The following is a 17,157-nucleotide window of genomic DNA, read 5'->3' on the forward strand; positions in this document are numbered from 1 at the left end:
GATGGTGGCACAGATGAAAAAGACAGGAGTCAGAGCTGGAGGTGGCAGAGTTAAAGATGTTAAGATGTGCACTGGGTTTTACAAAGATGGACAGGATTAGAAATGAGTATATTAGAAGGTCAGCTCAGGTTGGACAGTTTGGAGACAAAGCCAGAGAGGCAATATTACGTTGGTTTGGACATGTGCTGAGGAGGGATGCTGAGTATATTGGGAAAATGATGCTAAGGATGAAGCTACCAGGTAAAAGGAAAAGAGGAAGGCCTAAGATAAGATTTATGGATGTGGTGAGAGAGGTCATCCAGGTGATTGGTGTGACAGAGCAAGATGCAGAGGACAGGAAGAAATGGAAACATATTATCCGCTCTGGCGACCCCTAATGGGAGCAGCCGAAAGAAAAAGAAGCAGATAAGCCTTGGTCTAAAGTTAGCAAAACATACATTGGAGGTTTTGACTCTTAGTCTGTTAGAGGGACCTGTTAAACTATAAAGTTTTTACCCAGGAACTTCCTATCATAATAAATCCATAAACTTGAACTGCTACATAGAGCCTTCATACTCTAAAGGCATTTTAATGACTCCATTCTTTGAAAACAAAAATATGCCATTAACCTTGGGAACTTTAGGATTTGACAAGCCTGGTGATCGCTTGGCAGTGCTTCCCAGACTTCAGAGGATATCTGTCATCTCCCTACCCCTTAGACAGCATTGTGTATAGTTCAGAGTCTGCACTTTTTTTGTGATACAGGAACAGGCCTTCGCAGAACAGTTATTAGGTTCATAGATAGTTATTCGACATATGGTCAGAGACCACTGAAGAGATTAGCAAAGTTCTGCAATTACCCCAGATCACAGCCTTTGTAAATGACTAGCTCAGAGTTGCACCGTAGGCAATTAGCAACTGATGGAATCAAACTCTGGACTGCACAAAGCAGATTAACTGCTCTTAGCCTAAATCTTTTGCAGTGACTTCCAGGATAAATGCTTTAATCACCAGGATTCTAACCTGTGTGGGAAGATCCCATTGGAATTCTAGTCCATCGCCTTACCCACTGTGCTATGACTCCAACTGAAGGAGTTGCAAGGACCTCCTGTGGTGGTTCTCATTTGTATTGCAAGTCCACAAACTGATATGCTGCTCATTTGTTTGACTTGCCAAGCTGTTGAACTCTGAAATCTGAAGACAGATTTATTTCATTCACTAGCCTAACATACTAAGTGCTAGGGACTTGGGACTCGGCCGCATACCTGTCAAACTCTTAGAGCAAGAAATCTGGACAAAGCCATAAAAAATGGGGAACAAAGGCCCCAACGTAGGGACAAGTTTTAAATATTGCTGTTAGAAGCTTAGAAAGTAGATAGAATAACAGGTTTTTTATTAACATGAATTTTCTGAAGGTTATGAAGTCGGAAACTCAAATGTCTGTCATTTTCTCACTTAAATCATCAATAATTTGCCAATGATTTGTTAATAAACCACAATTTTATGAAAAATGTACCAAAAATATGAGGCAAAAATCTGGACATTCTGCGAAAATCTGTACAGAGGTATGGAAGTTGGCATTTCAGAAAATGGTGAAGGTTTGAAGGGCATCTAACTAGGTGTAGATTCAAGGCCATCTATGTCTCTGTCAGTTTCTAACCCCTGATCCTGTGAGTAACTACAGGTTGTCTGTTATTTTTTGATCTTCATGCTTCATGTTGACTGGAATCTGTCTTTGAAATACCTGTTTGGAAGAAATTGGGGAAGATTGAATCCTTTTCTTTACTGAACAGATGTGCTGTTGCGAACTGTTTCCTGACATAACCATTTAATATATCTGCTGACAAAGTCTGTGACTCTAAGAGGAGAAAAGTTATTGTCCTCTACTGTCAGAAGAATAACAGTAGTAGATTTGAAAATGTAAATGTCATTGCATTTGTGATGCAATTCACTTTTGCAAATCCATGTTTTGTCAAACTGTCAAATTCAATGAACTTGCCAAATTCTGAGCGATAAAACCCAGCTTTAGGTTAAAACAACTAAAGGATGAATTATTTAATAGATAAACTTTGAAAAACGTGCAAGTAATGTTATACGCATGTGCAGAATCACTGGGGAAAGGCACTTGTAGAGGTTAAAAAGTATTTAAAGCTTTAGATTATTAGTAGGCTAATACAAGGAGGTCAGCTATAAAGTACCAGAGAAATATCTGATGATTCTGAATAGACTGACATGAACTCTCTGAAATGGTCACTTGTTGAAATCGGAGGTATAACATTACTAAGAGATGGTTCACAGTTAACATAGACATAGGGTTTTGTCCTCCACATTCCTTCTTGTTTAAATATATCAACTTCAAGGTCAGACAGTCAAAGAGCAGAGATCAAACTCTTGCTTCTCTGAAAATCATCACCCCTCTGTAATATAATTGGCCTGTTTTGATTTTTATTGTTGTAGGTCTTTTATGCCCCCTGTGCCTGTCAACTGTTAAACCTCCTGCTGTGGATCTTGAACCTATTCATTCCTCAACTACTGGGAAGTCTTCAGTATGAGAGCTAACGTGTGACGCTATTGTGCAGGCAGCCGTGGAGATTGTTTATGCCCTTGTTGACATGCTGGCATATGTTGCTAGTTGGGCCATAACCTTGCCTTTGGTGGCTGAAGTGAGCTGGAGCTCAGCAGAGAGCCTCTCGGCCTCCACATCCATGTGTGCACTACCACCCAGTATCATGAGCGTCATCACCAGTTTGAGAAGCATGCCTGTTTCTCTGTTCTTGGCCTTTTCAGCATCTCACAAGCCTCCACTTACTTGATGGCTGTGGTCAGCTGATTGCAACCATTCCAGTCAATCATTCCAAGGTCCCATTCTTCCCACTTGGCAATTCTAGCAGTCAAATCACTAACTGAACGTTGTATTCAGGGCTGCATCAGCCTGGGCCGCAGAGCCAGGGCACCCTGACTTGATTTTGCTGACCTATCAGCTTTATTATTTGGTTTCATTGAACTCAGACTCATTATTTCATACTGTGGTTGGTCATTGCCATCCATGAACAGAACCTTGAGGAAAAAGTATAGCTGATACATATAGAATCTAGGAATCCTAGAATCATGGGAAATGCAACTTAATTGAGTTACAGGACCTTTTACACTTTGCCACCACTCGCCCTCATACTGTACCCCCCTTGTCAAGGAAGGACAGAACAGGTATGTCCAGAGTACATTTATGGGTGCCCTCCAGTCATCTGGGTGTAATTTGAAGGATGCTAGGGTGTCACTGTGTTTAGCTTGCAGAGGAAGTTTGTTTCACAGGTTGCTAACACTGTGGAAACTATAAAAACTGGAAGAAAAACGGCCACAAGGCAGACAAATCAACATTTGGTGAAGAGGATGGGAAAAACAAAAGACAGGCAAAAAATGAATTCTGAAAATGCCATCACTGTGGTGATGGCTTGTGATCATTGCCTTTAGGTACAGTCTTAATACTGAATATGTTAAGCAGCTAAAATGCGTTAAAAGCCAGGTTAATTAAGAACCCGCAAGTCCTTGTTTTGGCTTCTCAAGTATTTTAATAAATTTTAGCAAAGCTGAGTCACAACCACGGTTTCACACCTCATTGGCCACACAGCTGAAGTAACTGATTACCGGATTAGATCAACAAGAGTTGGCTGGCTGTACTGTTTTGTGTTTAGGTGATTCCAAATTTTGATGACTGAGCCATACACATGAGACTCATTTTTAAGAACTAGATGAGGAAATACAAAGCTGGTCAATATTTTCTTCCCTGTGAAAAGGGACAAAATGGTTTGTGAGAAATATGGTAACAAAATCCATTCAGTTGAGCTATACAAAGGGATTGAGGCAAGATTAAAAAATGTTTATACGTGGGACAAAATTTTCCACTTACCCATGTAGGGGATTGCACACCTGCAGCCCCTTAAGTATTTATTATTGTGAGATAGTTAAATCTCAGGGTAAATTGCACCTTTTCATGGTCTTTTTGTGCTGTTCTGCTTGACTGAATTTGCTTTCATTTTCTGGGTGCTGACAAAATGCCAACATTTTTTTTTGTTAGAGTGAAAACAATGAGTGTTTATCAAGTCCAAAGCATCGCACAAGTATGTGTGCAATTTGAACCATGTTTAATACTCTAAAAGAAAAAGGAGGGTTAAAGATTCAATAATGTGGTTGCATCCTTGCTGGAGGGACTCTGAGGTAAGGTTAGTCTTAGGTGCTAAGATGTTGTAATTAAACATACTTTCCCTGAGAAGTGGGTGAAGAAACCAAAAGCCTCACACTTAGTTTAAAGGACTTTTTGGTGGTGGTAGTGTTTTTGTACACCTTCATGAGATAGTATGTGTAAATTTCTACACAGTTAACGGGGATGTCCGTTGCTTATTTTAAAACTGTCTCGCTATGTTAAACTCATTTAACATAGCGAGACACTAAAAAAAAGCAACGGAGATCTTGCTTTCTCAAATGTTGCTTTAATTCTTAGTTAAACTCTAACTAAATGAGTTCATTGTATTGTTAAAGGTAACAAAGCAGTACATCTGTGTTTTTTTGTAAGCAAAAATTGTATATTGACTTCAAATTGTATTATTAAAGCTGTCTTGCTATGTTAAACCCATTTAACATAGCGAGACAGTGTTTAAATAAAACGAGTTATACTAATGGAAAAAAGTCCGGGCGACCGGACCTTTTTCCATTAGTATAACTCGATTTACAACTGGCATGCTGGCCAATCAGCGTGCACGTTTTGGGGGGGACATGGTATAATAGTTGGGAATTAAGTAGGAGTACATCTTATTCCTACATGCCTCTGTGCTGTCAAGATTTTTGCCTCATATATTTGATCTGTTCCTCATAAAATTTATGGTTCTATGGCAAATCAGTGAGGATTGACTTCACTAGATAATGCAGATATTTGAGTTTCAGACTTCATATCCTTCAGAAAAATGCATTTTAATGCAAAACTTTTTATTATAGAAACATAAGTTTATAAGAACCATATTAAAATGTGTTCATATTTTTGGACTTTTGTCCCCCCCCCCCCATTATTTTTGTCTTTGTCCTGATTTTTGCTAAGAGGTTGAGAGTTGTGCATTCATATTAATTCAATGTAGTAAGTGGCACATAAATAAATGCAGACAGTCTGAAAACAGTAGTTTAAGGGTATCCATAAACAGAACAAACCAGGACTATTAAACTATAGTCTTGGATTTACAGAAGACTTCTGAGTACCAATTCAGAACTTTGAAACTTTAAATGTCAGAAATGTAAATGGGGGAAGACCGCCCTTTCTTTTAAAACCTTGAAAAAGAAAACTATATTCAGTTCAAGGGTGAATGGACTATGGCATTATTTTATTGAAAGCTATAGGGAATAAAGGAAACTTGTAGAAAAAAATCACTAGATGATTTAAATGGGATTTGAAACATTTCAGTAAAGGTAATGTGGCGGGCAATCTGGATTGGCTTCTTCAGACTTTCTCTTAACGTAAGATATTTCCAGTTTATACTGATCATCATCCAGTCGGAGATGATAGATTTACCCAAGACCAGTGTGGTTTACCCATTAAGGTGAGTAAAATTCACCAGGAGTAGGTAAATCACTGCCCAACTGATGGTAAGGATATATTACTGCACAATGAACTTTAAATATATATATAATTTACCCTTTTAAATACGTTTGTTCTAAAGTACAACTGGGAAAAGTTAGTGTGATTTTGCTAAAGATGTTTGTCAGAGCTGCATGAAATATCCTGTATTATACAAATGCTCATTAGTATACATACACACACTGCTGTGCAAAAGTTATGCTAACAATTTACCACTTCTGTAGGGGCTCTGTCCCTGCAATTTAGTGTTATCCAGATGCATTTTACTAACAGCCCTATTAGAGGAAGACACTATTTAAATGAGAATTTGTGGCTGCAGAGTAGGTTTGAGTTTTTTTTTTGTTTTCATGGATTTCATCCTTTAACTTAATACTAGTTTGATAATGGTGGCAAGTTCAGTTGCCTTTATTTGCCTGAATGCATCTCATTGTGCTGGTGATGTTAGTATATATGTGTCTGTAAGTATGTAATATATACAGTTACTGGATACAGAGTATTGCATGCTGTAATACAATATTAAAATGTAAAATGTGAAGCAGTATGTGGAAGAGGCAAAACTAGACTCACTTGTGATATTAAGTACTGTTGCTTACTATAAATGTATATACAACAAATGCAAAGCATCTGGTAGTCTTTATGAAGAGAGACTATTACAGTGCATCAGAAACTGGTAATATTGGTTACAGAAAGTGGCTATGGGTAGAACAATAATTTATTTATTCATTCATTCATGTATTTTTTTTAACTTGGTAGACTAGTCCAGGCACCGATTTTAGTAACCCTAGAATGGTACATGTCAGGGGTGTAGCTGGGATTTTCAAATTTGTACTCGCAGCTCCCAGACTGCTGCCCCCTTTACAAGCCACACCCACGTAACACTGCTGATCAAGCCACACACCCTTAATTTTGCTGATCTCTGAACAGATCACTGGCAAGTATATGCCACGCCCCCTTCATATTGCTGTTCTCGGAAATCACTGGAAAGTATATGTCAGGGTCGTCATTACTTACATGATGAAGCAGCATGAACATTCATTCCAAAAGTGCATCTTCCTTAAGTCAAAAAACAAAATACCTTTTTGTTTACACTAGGGTAGATCATTCAGTTTGCACCCCCCAAGATTACTCTTCTTCCTCTTGCAACTCCGAACCCCTGTAGTGGCTCATTAGAGCTTCAGTAGTGCTGCCGACTAAAGGACTGGCAGGCTGTAGGCAACACATGCTCCACAGTGTTGTGATCTGTAGGTACAGCATATAGAGCTCTCCCTAGGTAACACCTAAGCTATGAGCCACAACTACCTCCCTTCCACCCACATGGGTCACCTGGCAATGGCTGTTCACTCCTACAGCCTACACTCACACTAAGCCTTTTGGAATAGTAAACCTTACATTCCCAACAACAAATACATTTTAGCTGGGCTTAGTCATATTGCCACTGACAATAAATGAAGATGTGTACCCATGGGAGTCAGTCAAGCAAAAACTAAAGCTGTTGAAAGTTACATCCTAACTACCCTGCCTGTGAATCTCAAGCTTTTGCTGAAAGGAAATTGGTTAAAGCAGGAAAATTACTCTAGGCCCCAGAACCAATGTACATGCTCTAAGGCACTTTATTTGGAGTTTTGTTTTCTAATCTTATAATCCAGTGATAGTCCGAACACACTTATTGGAAAAAAATGAAAAGAAATTGAACAAAGGAATAAGTTTTGCCCAAATCTCAGTGTTCAAAGCTGACATGATGCCACCCAATATGCTGAGAAGACAACAGTTTGTAAAGACAAAAAGCGTATCTGCAAATGCAAGCTGCCTCCTTACCCTCCCACAAAATAAAAACAAAGTTACTTTCTGTATAGCTCTGTGCTGTTACATGTTGAAACAACAAATGAAGACACTCAAGTTTGATTGTGAAAAATGTTAAAAAAAATAATTACCACACCATTCTCAGCTCCCTTGTAAGCTAGTGTAAGTCTTGTGTGCATGTATGAGTAGTGCTGGTTTTTTACTATGCTGGGTAAAGGGCATTAGTTGGGGAATGGGGGTCCCTCTACTAAGCCTGTTTCAAACTTCCACTGTACAGACCTAAGCTCTGTGCATATTTAAATAGCTGCATAGACACCCCTCCCCAGAAATAAATACAACACTAAATTCAAACATAAAGCCCCATGGGTAGCATAATAAAAGAAAAAATACTCATTGCATGCAAAAATAAATGCAACTCTCATAAAGCCGAAACATTCTTGCTAAACTAAACAAGGAACTCAGGACTGTGATTAAATCAACCAAAGCATAATATGAAGTAAAAATATAAATCCAGGTGAAAGATAACCACAAATTATTTTTTTAACTGTACTAGAAATTTGAAACCATGACTGGCACTACAATGAGTTTATAACAAAGGATATCACATACTTGGACCAGAGAATATAGCCAATCCACTGCCCAACTAATTCAAACTGAACTTCACCCCCCCCCTCAATCTTCCAATATTCTCACATCAAATACCTGCATCTATAACCCCCTCAAATTTCTGAACAATTTCTGAAGTTACTACCCAAGGCCAAGAACATAATGTCTGTTGGGACTGAATAACATACTAGGCTGCCTGCCTGTTTGAACCTGATATGTCGATGATCAAACCCTCTACAAATGCTGTTCAGTACCAGTCACAAAATAGGTTTTGTGCTGGATGAATGAAAGACTGCGACAGATATTCCTTTGCATGATGGTGGGACTTCAATGGGCCCAGGCAGTTATATACACATAAGCCGAATCAGTCTCATCTGGGAACCTAGTTCAACAATGAACTGTCCCTTGATCACCACATATTCACTATTGTAAGGAAATCCTTTTTCATTGTACAGCTTATGTCTAAAGGTATATCATTCAGATTCAGACATATAATTGTTTCCCTCTACTAGGCACTCATTAGGCCAATCACGGAGTATATTTATTTAACATTTGTTAACCGGGAAAGTCTGACTTGGAACGAAGACACTTTTCAGAAGAGGCCTGGGGACACAGGGAGGACATGCAGACTCTGCACAGAAGGCACTCCTGCCAAGAATCGAACCAGAGAGCCTCTTGCTGTGAGGTGACAATGCTACCGCTGCACCAATGTGCCATCCAAAAGTTACAATATAATGCCCCTTCTGGTATGTACCCTTCCAAACACTTGTCAGAAGTAGATGCCATCTAACCCAAAAACATTTAAGAATTATTCCAAAAAAAAAAGCCCCTACTAATGACTTATACCATGGTAAAAATTTCCATCCCCCCAAACCATTTAAACTCTGCTACCAGTGTGGAATTATTTACAGAAACTCTGTACTATCATGTAAACTGCACTGAGGTAGCTGTACCAAAAGGAATGAGCAGAGAACTAACTCAAATAACAAGCCACCTTGGTGGAATCCCGATATCAACAAGTATTACTAAAGGAGGAAAACCATGGCCAAAACTAGGAAATGCAATACCCAGCAAGGTGAGAAACCATTCAGACTAAATAAACAACTCCGAAATCTTATCAAGCCCACCAAAGCCAAATTTGAAGCAGAAATATCCTCGAAGGCAAAAGATAACCACAATGTCATCAGCTTTGTCCGCAACCTTAAAGGTAACACATTAGTGTGCTGAACAAATTGTAAATGGAACCACCTAAAATGAATCTGAGGATACAACAAACCTGTTGGCTGATAAATTTAATCCCAATTTCACCCCTTCTTCCCCTCAATAACTCTCAGGAGACACCCATGACCATAACTCTTCTAGCTATCACTAGCAAACAAGTCTTCAATGCACTCTCCAAAACAAGTAATACTACCTCAATGGGCCCTGATAATATCCTGGGATACCTCTTGGATAGCATGAAATATGAGCTGTCAAATGTACTAAAATCACTGTTCAACATTAGCCTCCAAAGTGGTTTCATGCTTAGTGAATGGAGGACTGCAACAGTTAATCCTCAACACAAGGTTTGGCCTTCTACTGACCTGGATAACTACAGATCATAAATCTAACCAGTATTGTATGTAAAGCCATGGAAAGAATTATGGAGATTTTAAATAATGACACAAGGAACCTGCTTTCTTATTTACTTTTATAATGATTACAGATATTGGAATAAAATAGCACATGTACTGATAGCCATTTGCTAAACAACGATAAAACCAAAAAGCTCACGTTTAGTCCAAAAGAATCCACAGCTCGGCCAGGGGATAAAAAACGTTTATTGAAACAATTATTTATGGTTAAGCGCTTTCATCTGTTTTAACAGACTTCTTCAGAACTCCAAACAACTCAATCAAACACATTTAAAAAACCTTTTTGGCGCCAAAAAAAACAATGTTCATTTAAAGAGACATACCCTTCATATTCATTCATACTAAGCTCATAAAACATAAAACTACATATAAGAACATGAAAATATAAGAATTTTTAAATAAAACTGTAAGCACATAAAACATTGTGTCTACCTATATTTAATAAAAAATAATTAATTCCCATTCCTAAGTATATCCAAAAAATGTATATATGTATGTATGTATATATAATTATTAAAAAAAAGGCTTGATGCTAATAAAGTCGTTAATACCAGGAAATCGCGTGGCATCAGTCAAAATCTGTCATTTGGTTTCCTTCATAGCTAATAAGGCTTTCCAATTCCCACAAAATGGTGTAATATCCACAGTGTCTATAATGGAAAATTGAAACCAATGTGTTTCCCCATAAGAAGAGATGTGTCTATAAAGGGCATTTTTTGTGTCTTTAACCTTTATCTTGTAACAATGTTCATATATACGTGTTTTCAGGTGCCTCTCTGTTTTCCCGATGTAATATGCAGAGCATGCCGCCACACACTTAGCAATATAAACTGCAAATTTGGTATTACAATTTCCTGCTCTGCATTTAATATAAGTTTCATTCAGGTCCCCTAATCTCACACCTGTTTCCTCAGAAATGTTAGGACATTGTTTACAACGCCCACATTTCTTTGTGCCTCCAAATTTCGGTTTACTTTTTGTTCTCATCTCCAATAAACCCTTAATATTCGCCCCAGTTTTATAGACAAAACTCGGTTTCTTTCCCAATGTCTCAACTAAATCCTCATCAACATTAATTATGTTCCAATGACCATAAATTATATTTTTAATGTATTTAACATAAGGTGAATAAGTCAAGACACACACATTGATTAATTCCATTTTTGTCACTGTCACTCACCTTAACAATAGGACCAATTCCCAATAATGGGGGATATTTATTACCCCATTCTCCCTTAACATAACGAACAGTGTCCTCCTTGAAGAATTGCCTTTGTAACATTAAAAAATGTTAAGGTGGTAATATTGCCATATGGAATGACTAACAAAGTGACAAGTTCATAGTTACTAGCTATCTCATACAAAGGAGGACACACTCAGGGGTGCAGAACTCTTATCCTTTTTGAAATGCACCAAATCAGAAATCAGAATGACACTGCAGTATCAGCACTCCATCTACATGGTGTGGGAGTAGACTCCACAGCCTTCTGCACCAAAGGCAATTATGCTGCTAACACTGCTTTCAAATTCTACAGCACAAACCGTGACCTCCATTTGATAAACAAAACAGCTGCACATTGAAACAGACTTAGCATAAGCAACAGTAAATTATCTTCCTTTGAAACTCACAGTTCTACGAAAATGAAATGAAACTCGTTCCCTTGAAAATGCACTGGAACTCGATTCCCTGAAAATGTACTGAAGCTCAAACTCACATTTCCGTCGGTAGTCTGGTAGTTGGTTTAGAGGATCAAGGCTCTTCCTGTAACCAAGTTACAGGATCAAGCCTGATCAAGTTAATTGACTAACCTGCCCTCTTCCTCCTTAACTAGAGCATTACACACCATACTTCTCACCTCTTACATAAGAAATCTGGACAAAACATAAAATAATGGGGGGGACAAAGGCCCCAAAATAGGGACAGATTTTAAATCTTGCTCTTACAGACTTAGAAAGTTGCTAGAATAACAGCATTTGTCTTAGCATGCATTTTCTAAAGGAAATTAAGTCTAAACCTTAAATGCATGACATTTAGTTCTTTCAATCTTCAGTGATTTGCCAGAAAACCACAAATATTGAGGAACAGGCCAAAAATATGAGGCAAAAATCAAGACATTTTACAAAATCTGGACAGTTGAGAGGCATGCATATGTCTCAATCTCTTAGTGCAAGAAGTCTGGACAAAGCTTGAAATAATGGCAGTACAATAGCCCTAAATAGGGATCATGCCTCTCAACCAGTTCAAGCAAGAAACCTGGACAAAGACAGTAGTAATGGGTAACAGACCCAAAAATAGGGAAACTTTTTAAATATTGCCCTTGGAGACTTAGAAAGTTGATATAATTACAAATTTTCTGAAGGATATGGAGTTTAAAACTCAAATGTCTGCCGTTATTTTCTTACTTCACTCCTCAATGGTTAGCCAGTAATTTGCAAAACCACAAATTTTAGGAGAAATGGAACAAAAATATGAGGCAAAATCTGGACAGTTCAGCGGTGTGATAGGGATAGATTTTAAATAGGTCCAAAGGTTCATAGGAGATTACTATGCTAATGGCTTAACAGACCTTATAAGCCTAGCCAGTATAACTTCATTCTACCAATAATATGGCCCCTAGGGGCAAGAGGATGGCGTGCGCTTGTGCCTATGCCTTGAGTATCTTACAGACTGCCTCTGTCCATAAGGGAATTAAGCACTACCTCAGGTGTGAATTTGTGATTTCCCCATCCATTGATCAAAACTGTGTTTTGAAAAGGGCCAGGGAAGAGCTCTGCTTAATGTAAATAGGAAGCCTGTTCCAAAGAAGGGCCAATCTCGGAGACACAGATCTGTCTCTCCAGCATGCTTTATTTGAGTTGCTGACTAAGTTTAGATCCCTAGATAAGGTGACCCTCATGTTGTTTGACTTGTGGATGTGAGCAGCTCCATTAGGGCTGGATTGTAAGTGCCTTATAGGTCAGGCATAGGTCACCCCCTTAATAGTGTATAGGCGACAGAGTAAAGGGATAGGGCTTTTAGTCTATCCATATAGGGCATGTTTACACCCAGTACTTTCTTTGTAAAGGACTTCTGAGGTTGTTCCAGATGTTGTAAGTGTCTAGTCAAGTACATGCCAAATGGTGGATTGTACTCGATTTATTGGTCTAAAGAGGGCTGAGTAGAGGGAATATAATTTCCTTGGATCTGGGTACCATACATTTAATCTTATATTTATATATATTTTCTTTAATCTACTATATATGATGCCTGGGAGACTTAAGGCATTTTTTGCTTTACCGGTGCAAATGCTAGTGTAGTGAGGATGTTCTGTGCTGTACATATGTATTTGCATTACATATGTATTTGCATTCTGCTTACCACATGTATTTTGAAGTAAGGAGGTAGCTTTCAAGTTCAGTAAATATTTACAACTCTTACATATTAAATCATTACTTTAGACCCATAAAAGGAGTTACAGACTGAAGTTTACAACTAAATCTGTAGTTTAACTCTTAGCTTTAATTTGGGTCCTTATCAAAACGTTTACACCACTGGTACTATTCAACCTTTTTAATTAATTAATTTGTTAATTGGGAAAGCAAACTGTTCTACTGCAGACACTTTTCAGCTGTGACTGAGCCAAAAGGGTTAACATTAAATTTAATACATATTTTTCTGTCACTACTTTAACCACTGTATTACAGGAGAAAACTGGAATACACACAAAAAAGTTAATCACATGAACAGTTAATAAATAAAAATCCATAGAGGCATGGGAAAAACACGCAAGTTCTACACAGACAATGTATAATCCCTAGATTTCTGGTCTGTAAAGCAAAAACATTAAGCATAAATGCTTCTCTTTTTGATAGGACGCACTACAACAGAAATGGGACAAATAGTGTCCCTTAACAAATGAGCAGGCAGACACACGGGTACACACACACACACACACACACACACACACACACACACACACACACACACACACACACACACACACACAGACACACACACACACCAGTATTTTATTAAATGTGTGGCTAGATAAAACATAATGAAAACTGCATTTTGCAAACACTTTTAAAGAAATAAGTCAGTTCATTATTAGCACAAATACTATTTATTGCTAAAACAGTGTCTAGGCCTTAAACTGTCCAGTTACTTTTTTGGTCATGCTTATAGGATGCATGTGTAAAAAGTGAAACCCCTGAGATCCTTTGCCAACTACCTGACTTTTAACCAACCTGTGAAAAACTACAATCAGTTGGAAGCCCAACAGCTGCTTTCCTCTCCCGAAATTAGGAAAACCTACAAAAAGACTGAAACTACAATAGGTATGTTTTTCTAAAGGTGAGAGCAATATTTAATCATTAGAATCTGTACTTGTATATACAATTTGTTAATCACAAGTCCACTTATATGGTGCACTCAGCCAGTGAACATTGTTAAGCTCTAAGTTGTTTGGTAATTAATGGTACTACTAATTTATAACAGCGTGTTCATTACGGCGGAACTCTTGCCGTCCCTTAGCATACAAATCTTTTGCCTGACTGAATATTCTCCTATAGCCTAATAACCACATATAATTCAGATACCAACTGTGAACCTCCTAAATAGGTACATGCATAGCATGTCAAGTCATAGTCCCTTTAACATAAAATAAATCCATCTGAAAACTCCTTAATTTAGTGTAGCAATGCAGAACAGAGAATCTACTCATCTATGTAGCATGAAAGTCACAGAATGGCCCTAGAACATCTTGTATAATTTCCGGAAGGTTCTGTCCCACTCAATTTGCCCTTACTATTCATATGAGATTACTAGGCTAACAGATATGTTAAATTGCGCACAAGAGTGGGAAATAAGTTTACATGGCTTTCCGTAAAGGACAAGATGCTTATTTAACTTTTCCACTGGATCCTAGTGCCTGGCTTGTGCTACCCCCTCCACACAAACACTGTACTGAAGTGCGTGCAGTGAGTATGCCTCCCGACGTCCCTGGTACATGTTTAAAATGTTTTGAGTCAAGAGCACATTAAGCATTACAAATGTGCCTGCAACTTGTTACATATTTTATATACATGCAGTTAACTGAATTATAAAGTCAGTTAACAGCTGTTTGCACTTGTATATTACACATATTTTTTGAAAATATGATGAGATTATTAAAGTAGGCATTTTTATGTAAATGCTTTGACTGGTAGACTTGTATTGACAGAAAAGCTACACATTTAAATATATACAGCAATGTTAACAAAGTTTGCCAGATGTTCTCCACTTCCCGTAATGGTCCACAGTTCTAGGATTAAAAGTTCTGATGAAATGTAGTGATTATTAACCAGTGTCTAAGAAATGATTTATAAACTCATGTTTGAGGTGTTTGTGTAAGGTCCAAGGTGTGTATAGCTGGACTAGGAGTGTTATTTAAGCCGCAGTGGTGCAGCGGTAGCGTTGTCACCTCACAGCAAAAGGTTCTCCCATTCGATTCCTGGCTGAAGCGCCTTCTGTGTGGAGTCTGCATGTCCTCCCCGCGGTCAGGTAGCGTTCGAAAGACGTGCATGAATGGGCGTACCTTAGTTGAAGGTTGGGTGTCGAGCTGGCACCTTGGCACCGTAAAAATCTACTGCCAATCATTAGCGGACTGGAGTTCCGCTGTGGCGACCCCTAACCGGGAAGAGCCGAAAGAAAAACAACAACATGTGTAGAGGACATGTAATGCAAAGAGCTAACCTGGTACAAATACCAGTCACTTAACTACTTTAGCAGAAAGTAATGTTGCCTTAGCGACCATTCCATCCATCCACCACCCCCTTTTCCCATTTTTGCAGATGGGGTTGGGGATAGCACTTCAGCCAAGGTTTACACCACCAGCTGGCTAGCCATGCCACTGTAGTTCATCCACACCACACACTAACACCTATGGCCAGTTTAGAGTGTCCAATCCACCACCATGCCCTATAGCGACTATTGTAATGCTTAATAGTAAATGTAGTTCAGCAGACTGAAGACTGTGAGATGTGCAATTGTGCATCAGTTAAGTAACTGATCAATAGCTGTGTATTTATCAAGAGCATTAGGCAATATCAACCTTTTTCAGATGTATAGTAATTAGATGCTGGTTAAATCCCCAAGTTCTGGTCAGTGCAGGGCTTTGAAGATTCAGTGATGCAACTTACTTGAATGACGTTTGATAGTCTGCTTCTTGCAACTTGGCAAGCTGGTGACATATATAACCCTCCATTACTGCAACCTAAAACTCTGGCCCTAATCCCAAAGCCACATCCCTAATGCTAAAACCCTTACAATAGTCTTAATGTCCCTACCTCACCCTAAAACTCTGAACCTAACGCTCAGACTCTGACTTTAACCTTACAACTATCCCTGAAAGTCTAAATTGAACCCCCAAAATTTACCTTGGTGTACAGTCTCCTGCTTATAGTGCGAGTGCCTCCCACTTTACCTAAGAGACACGCTATTCTCTCTCTTGGTGTAACTCGCTGTTACACTACTTCCACACAGCCTCTAGCAGCATGCTGTAAGAAGCATGTTGGGATACAATAACGAAGATGTTCTGATTTACTTCATCAAAGGTCTTTGAGGGATCAAAGACGACAGCAGCAGTAGTTTGCCCTTGAGTGAGCTCATTCATAAGAGACTAAACACAAGCAGGGTTCAGTCCCATAGCTTCTGTAAAACAGTGCTGAAAGACAAAGTGAGGCTATTATCCAGCAGAAAAATGTGGATTTGCATATTTATTTTCTCAACATTTTAAATAACTTTATTCACATTAATCAAGCAGTGCAAATATTTCACATTGCATAAGAACATGAGGCAGTAACTTAACTGTGTCAAAACACTTATTTTTATATACCCCGTAAATATTTAGGCTGTTGCTCCAAAGTATAGAATAGAAGCCAGTAGATTATTTAGATCACTTCTCTTGCTGCCTCCAGGTTGTTTGTAGGAGTCACTAGAGCACAATATAAAAATTCTATAATAAGTTCATTCCTACTTTTTGCCAGGAAAAAATGAAATTTCATAATTTTTCAGCTTCTTCTATGGTTTTGATTTTTGTGCATGCATACAGCAAACATATTTTGTACCATTCGATTTGTGATTTGATCTTAGGCCAGATCAGTTCCAGTTCTGTCTTTGTACTTCCTACCCAACACTCATGAACTTTCAAAAGCATCTAATTTCATAGTTGCAATGCTATTATGCCGTTATCATCTTTAAAGGAGCGACTTTGAATAATAACAGTTCCTTTTAAAATGGCTGACTCAGTTTATAGCGATGTATAGGATTATCTGGCCATCTTGACAGTATGGCCTTAACAGCTGCATTTCTGTATCTTTTCTGTTAGTGATCTTTGGGGTTTTTTTTTACCTTTTTCAAGAGTCATTGGAATTTGCCACATGCCATAAGACTTCCTGATGTTCCTTGTGATCTTTTACATAAGGTGCACTAAGAATGTCAACACTCTGGATCAGCCTTCTAGATTCATACTGTACTTATGCAAATTTCTGAATAATCATTTA

General features: G+C 38.3%; 1 protein-coding gene across 3 annotated transcripts in view; it reads left to right on the top strand.

The window, feature by feature from the left end:
• ELOVL5 (ELOVL fatty acid elongase 5) overlaps positions 1 to 17,157 on the top strand; it is a 727,972-nt gene that overhangs the window by 64,572 nt on the left and 646,243 nt on the right. Inside the window, exon 1 of one of the 3 annotated variants that reach the window (XM_044063756.1) lies at positions 13,818 to 13,953. The exons of the other annotated variants lie outside the window; for them this stretch is intronic. The gene's annotated coding sequence lies outside the window, so the exon portion shown is untranslated. Of the gene's footprint in view, positions 1 to 13,817; positions 13,954 to 17,157 lie in introns of those variants that run through there. 3 annotated transcript variants of the gene reach the window in all.

This window comes from Protopterus annectens, chromosome 2.part2, assembly GCF_019279795.1.
Source record: "Protopterus annectens isolate FY-2018-M chromosome 2.part2, PAN1.0, whole genome shotgun sequence".
Classification (NCBI taxonomy): domain Eukaryota; kingdom Metazoa; phylum Chordata; order Ceratodontiformes; family Protopteridae; genus Protopterus; species Protopterus annectens.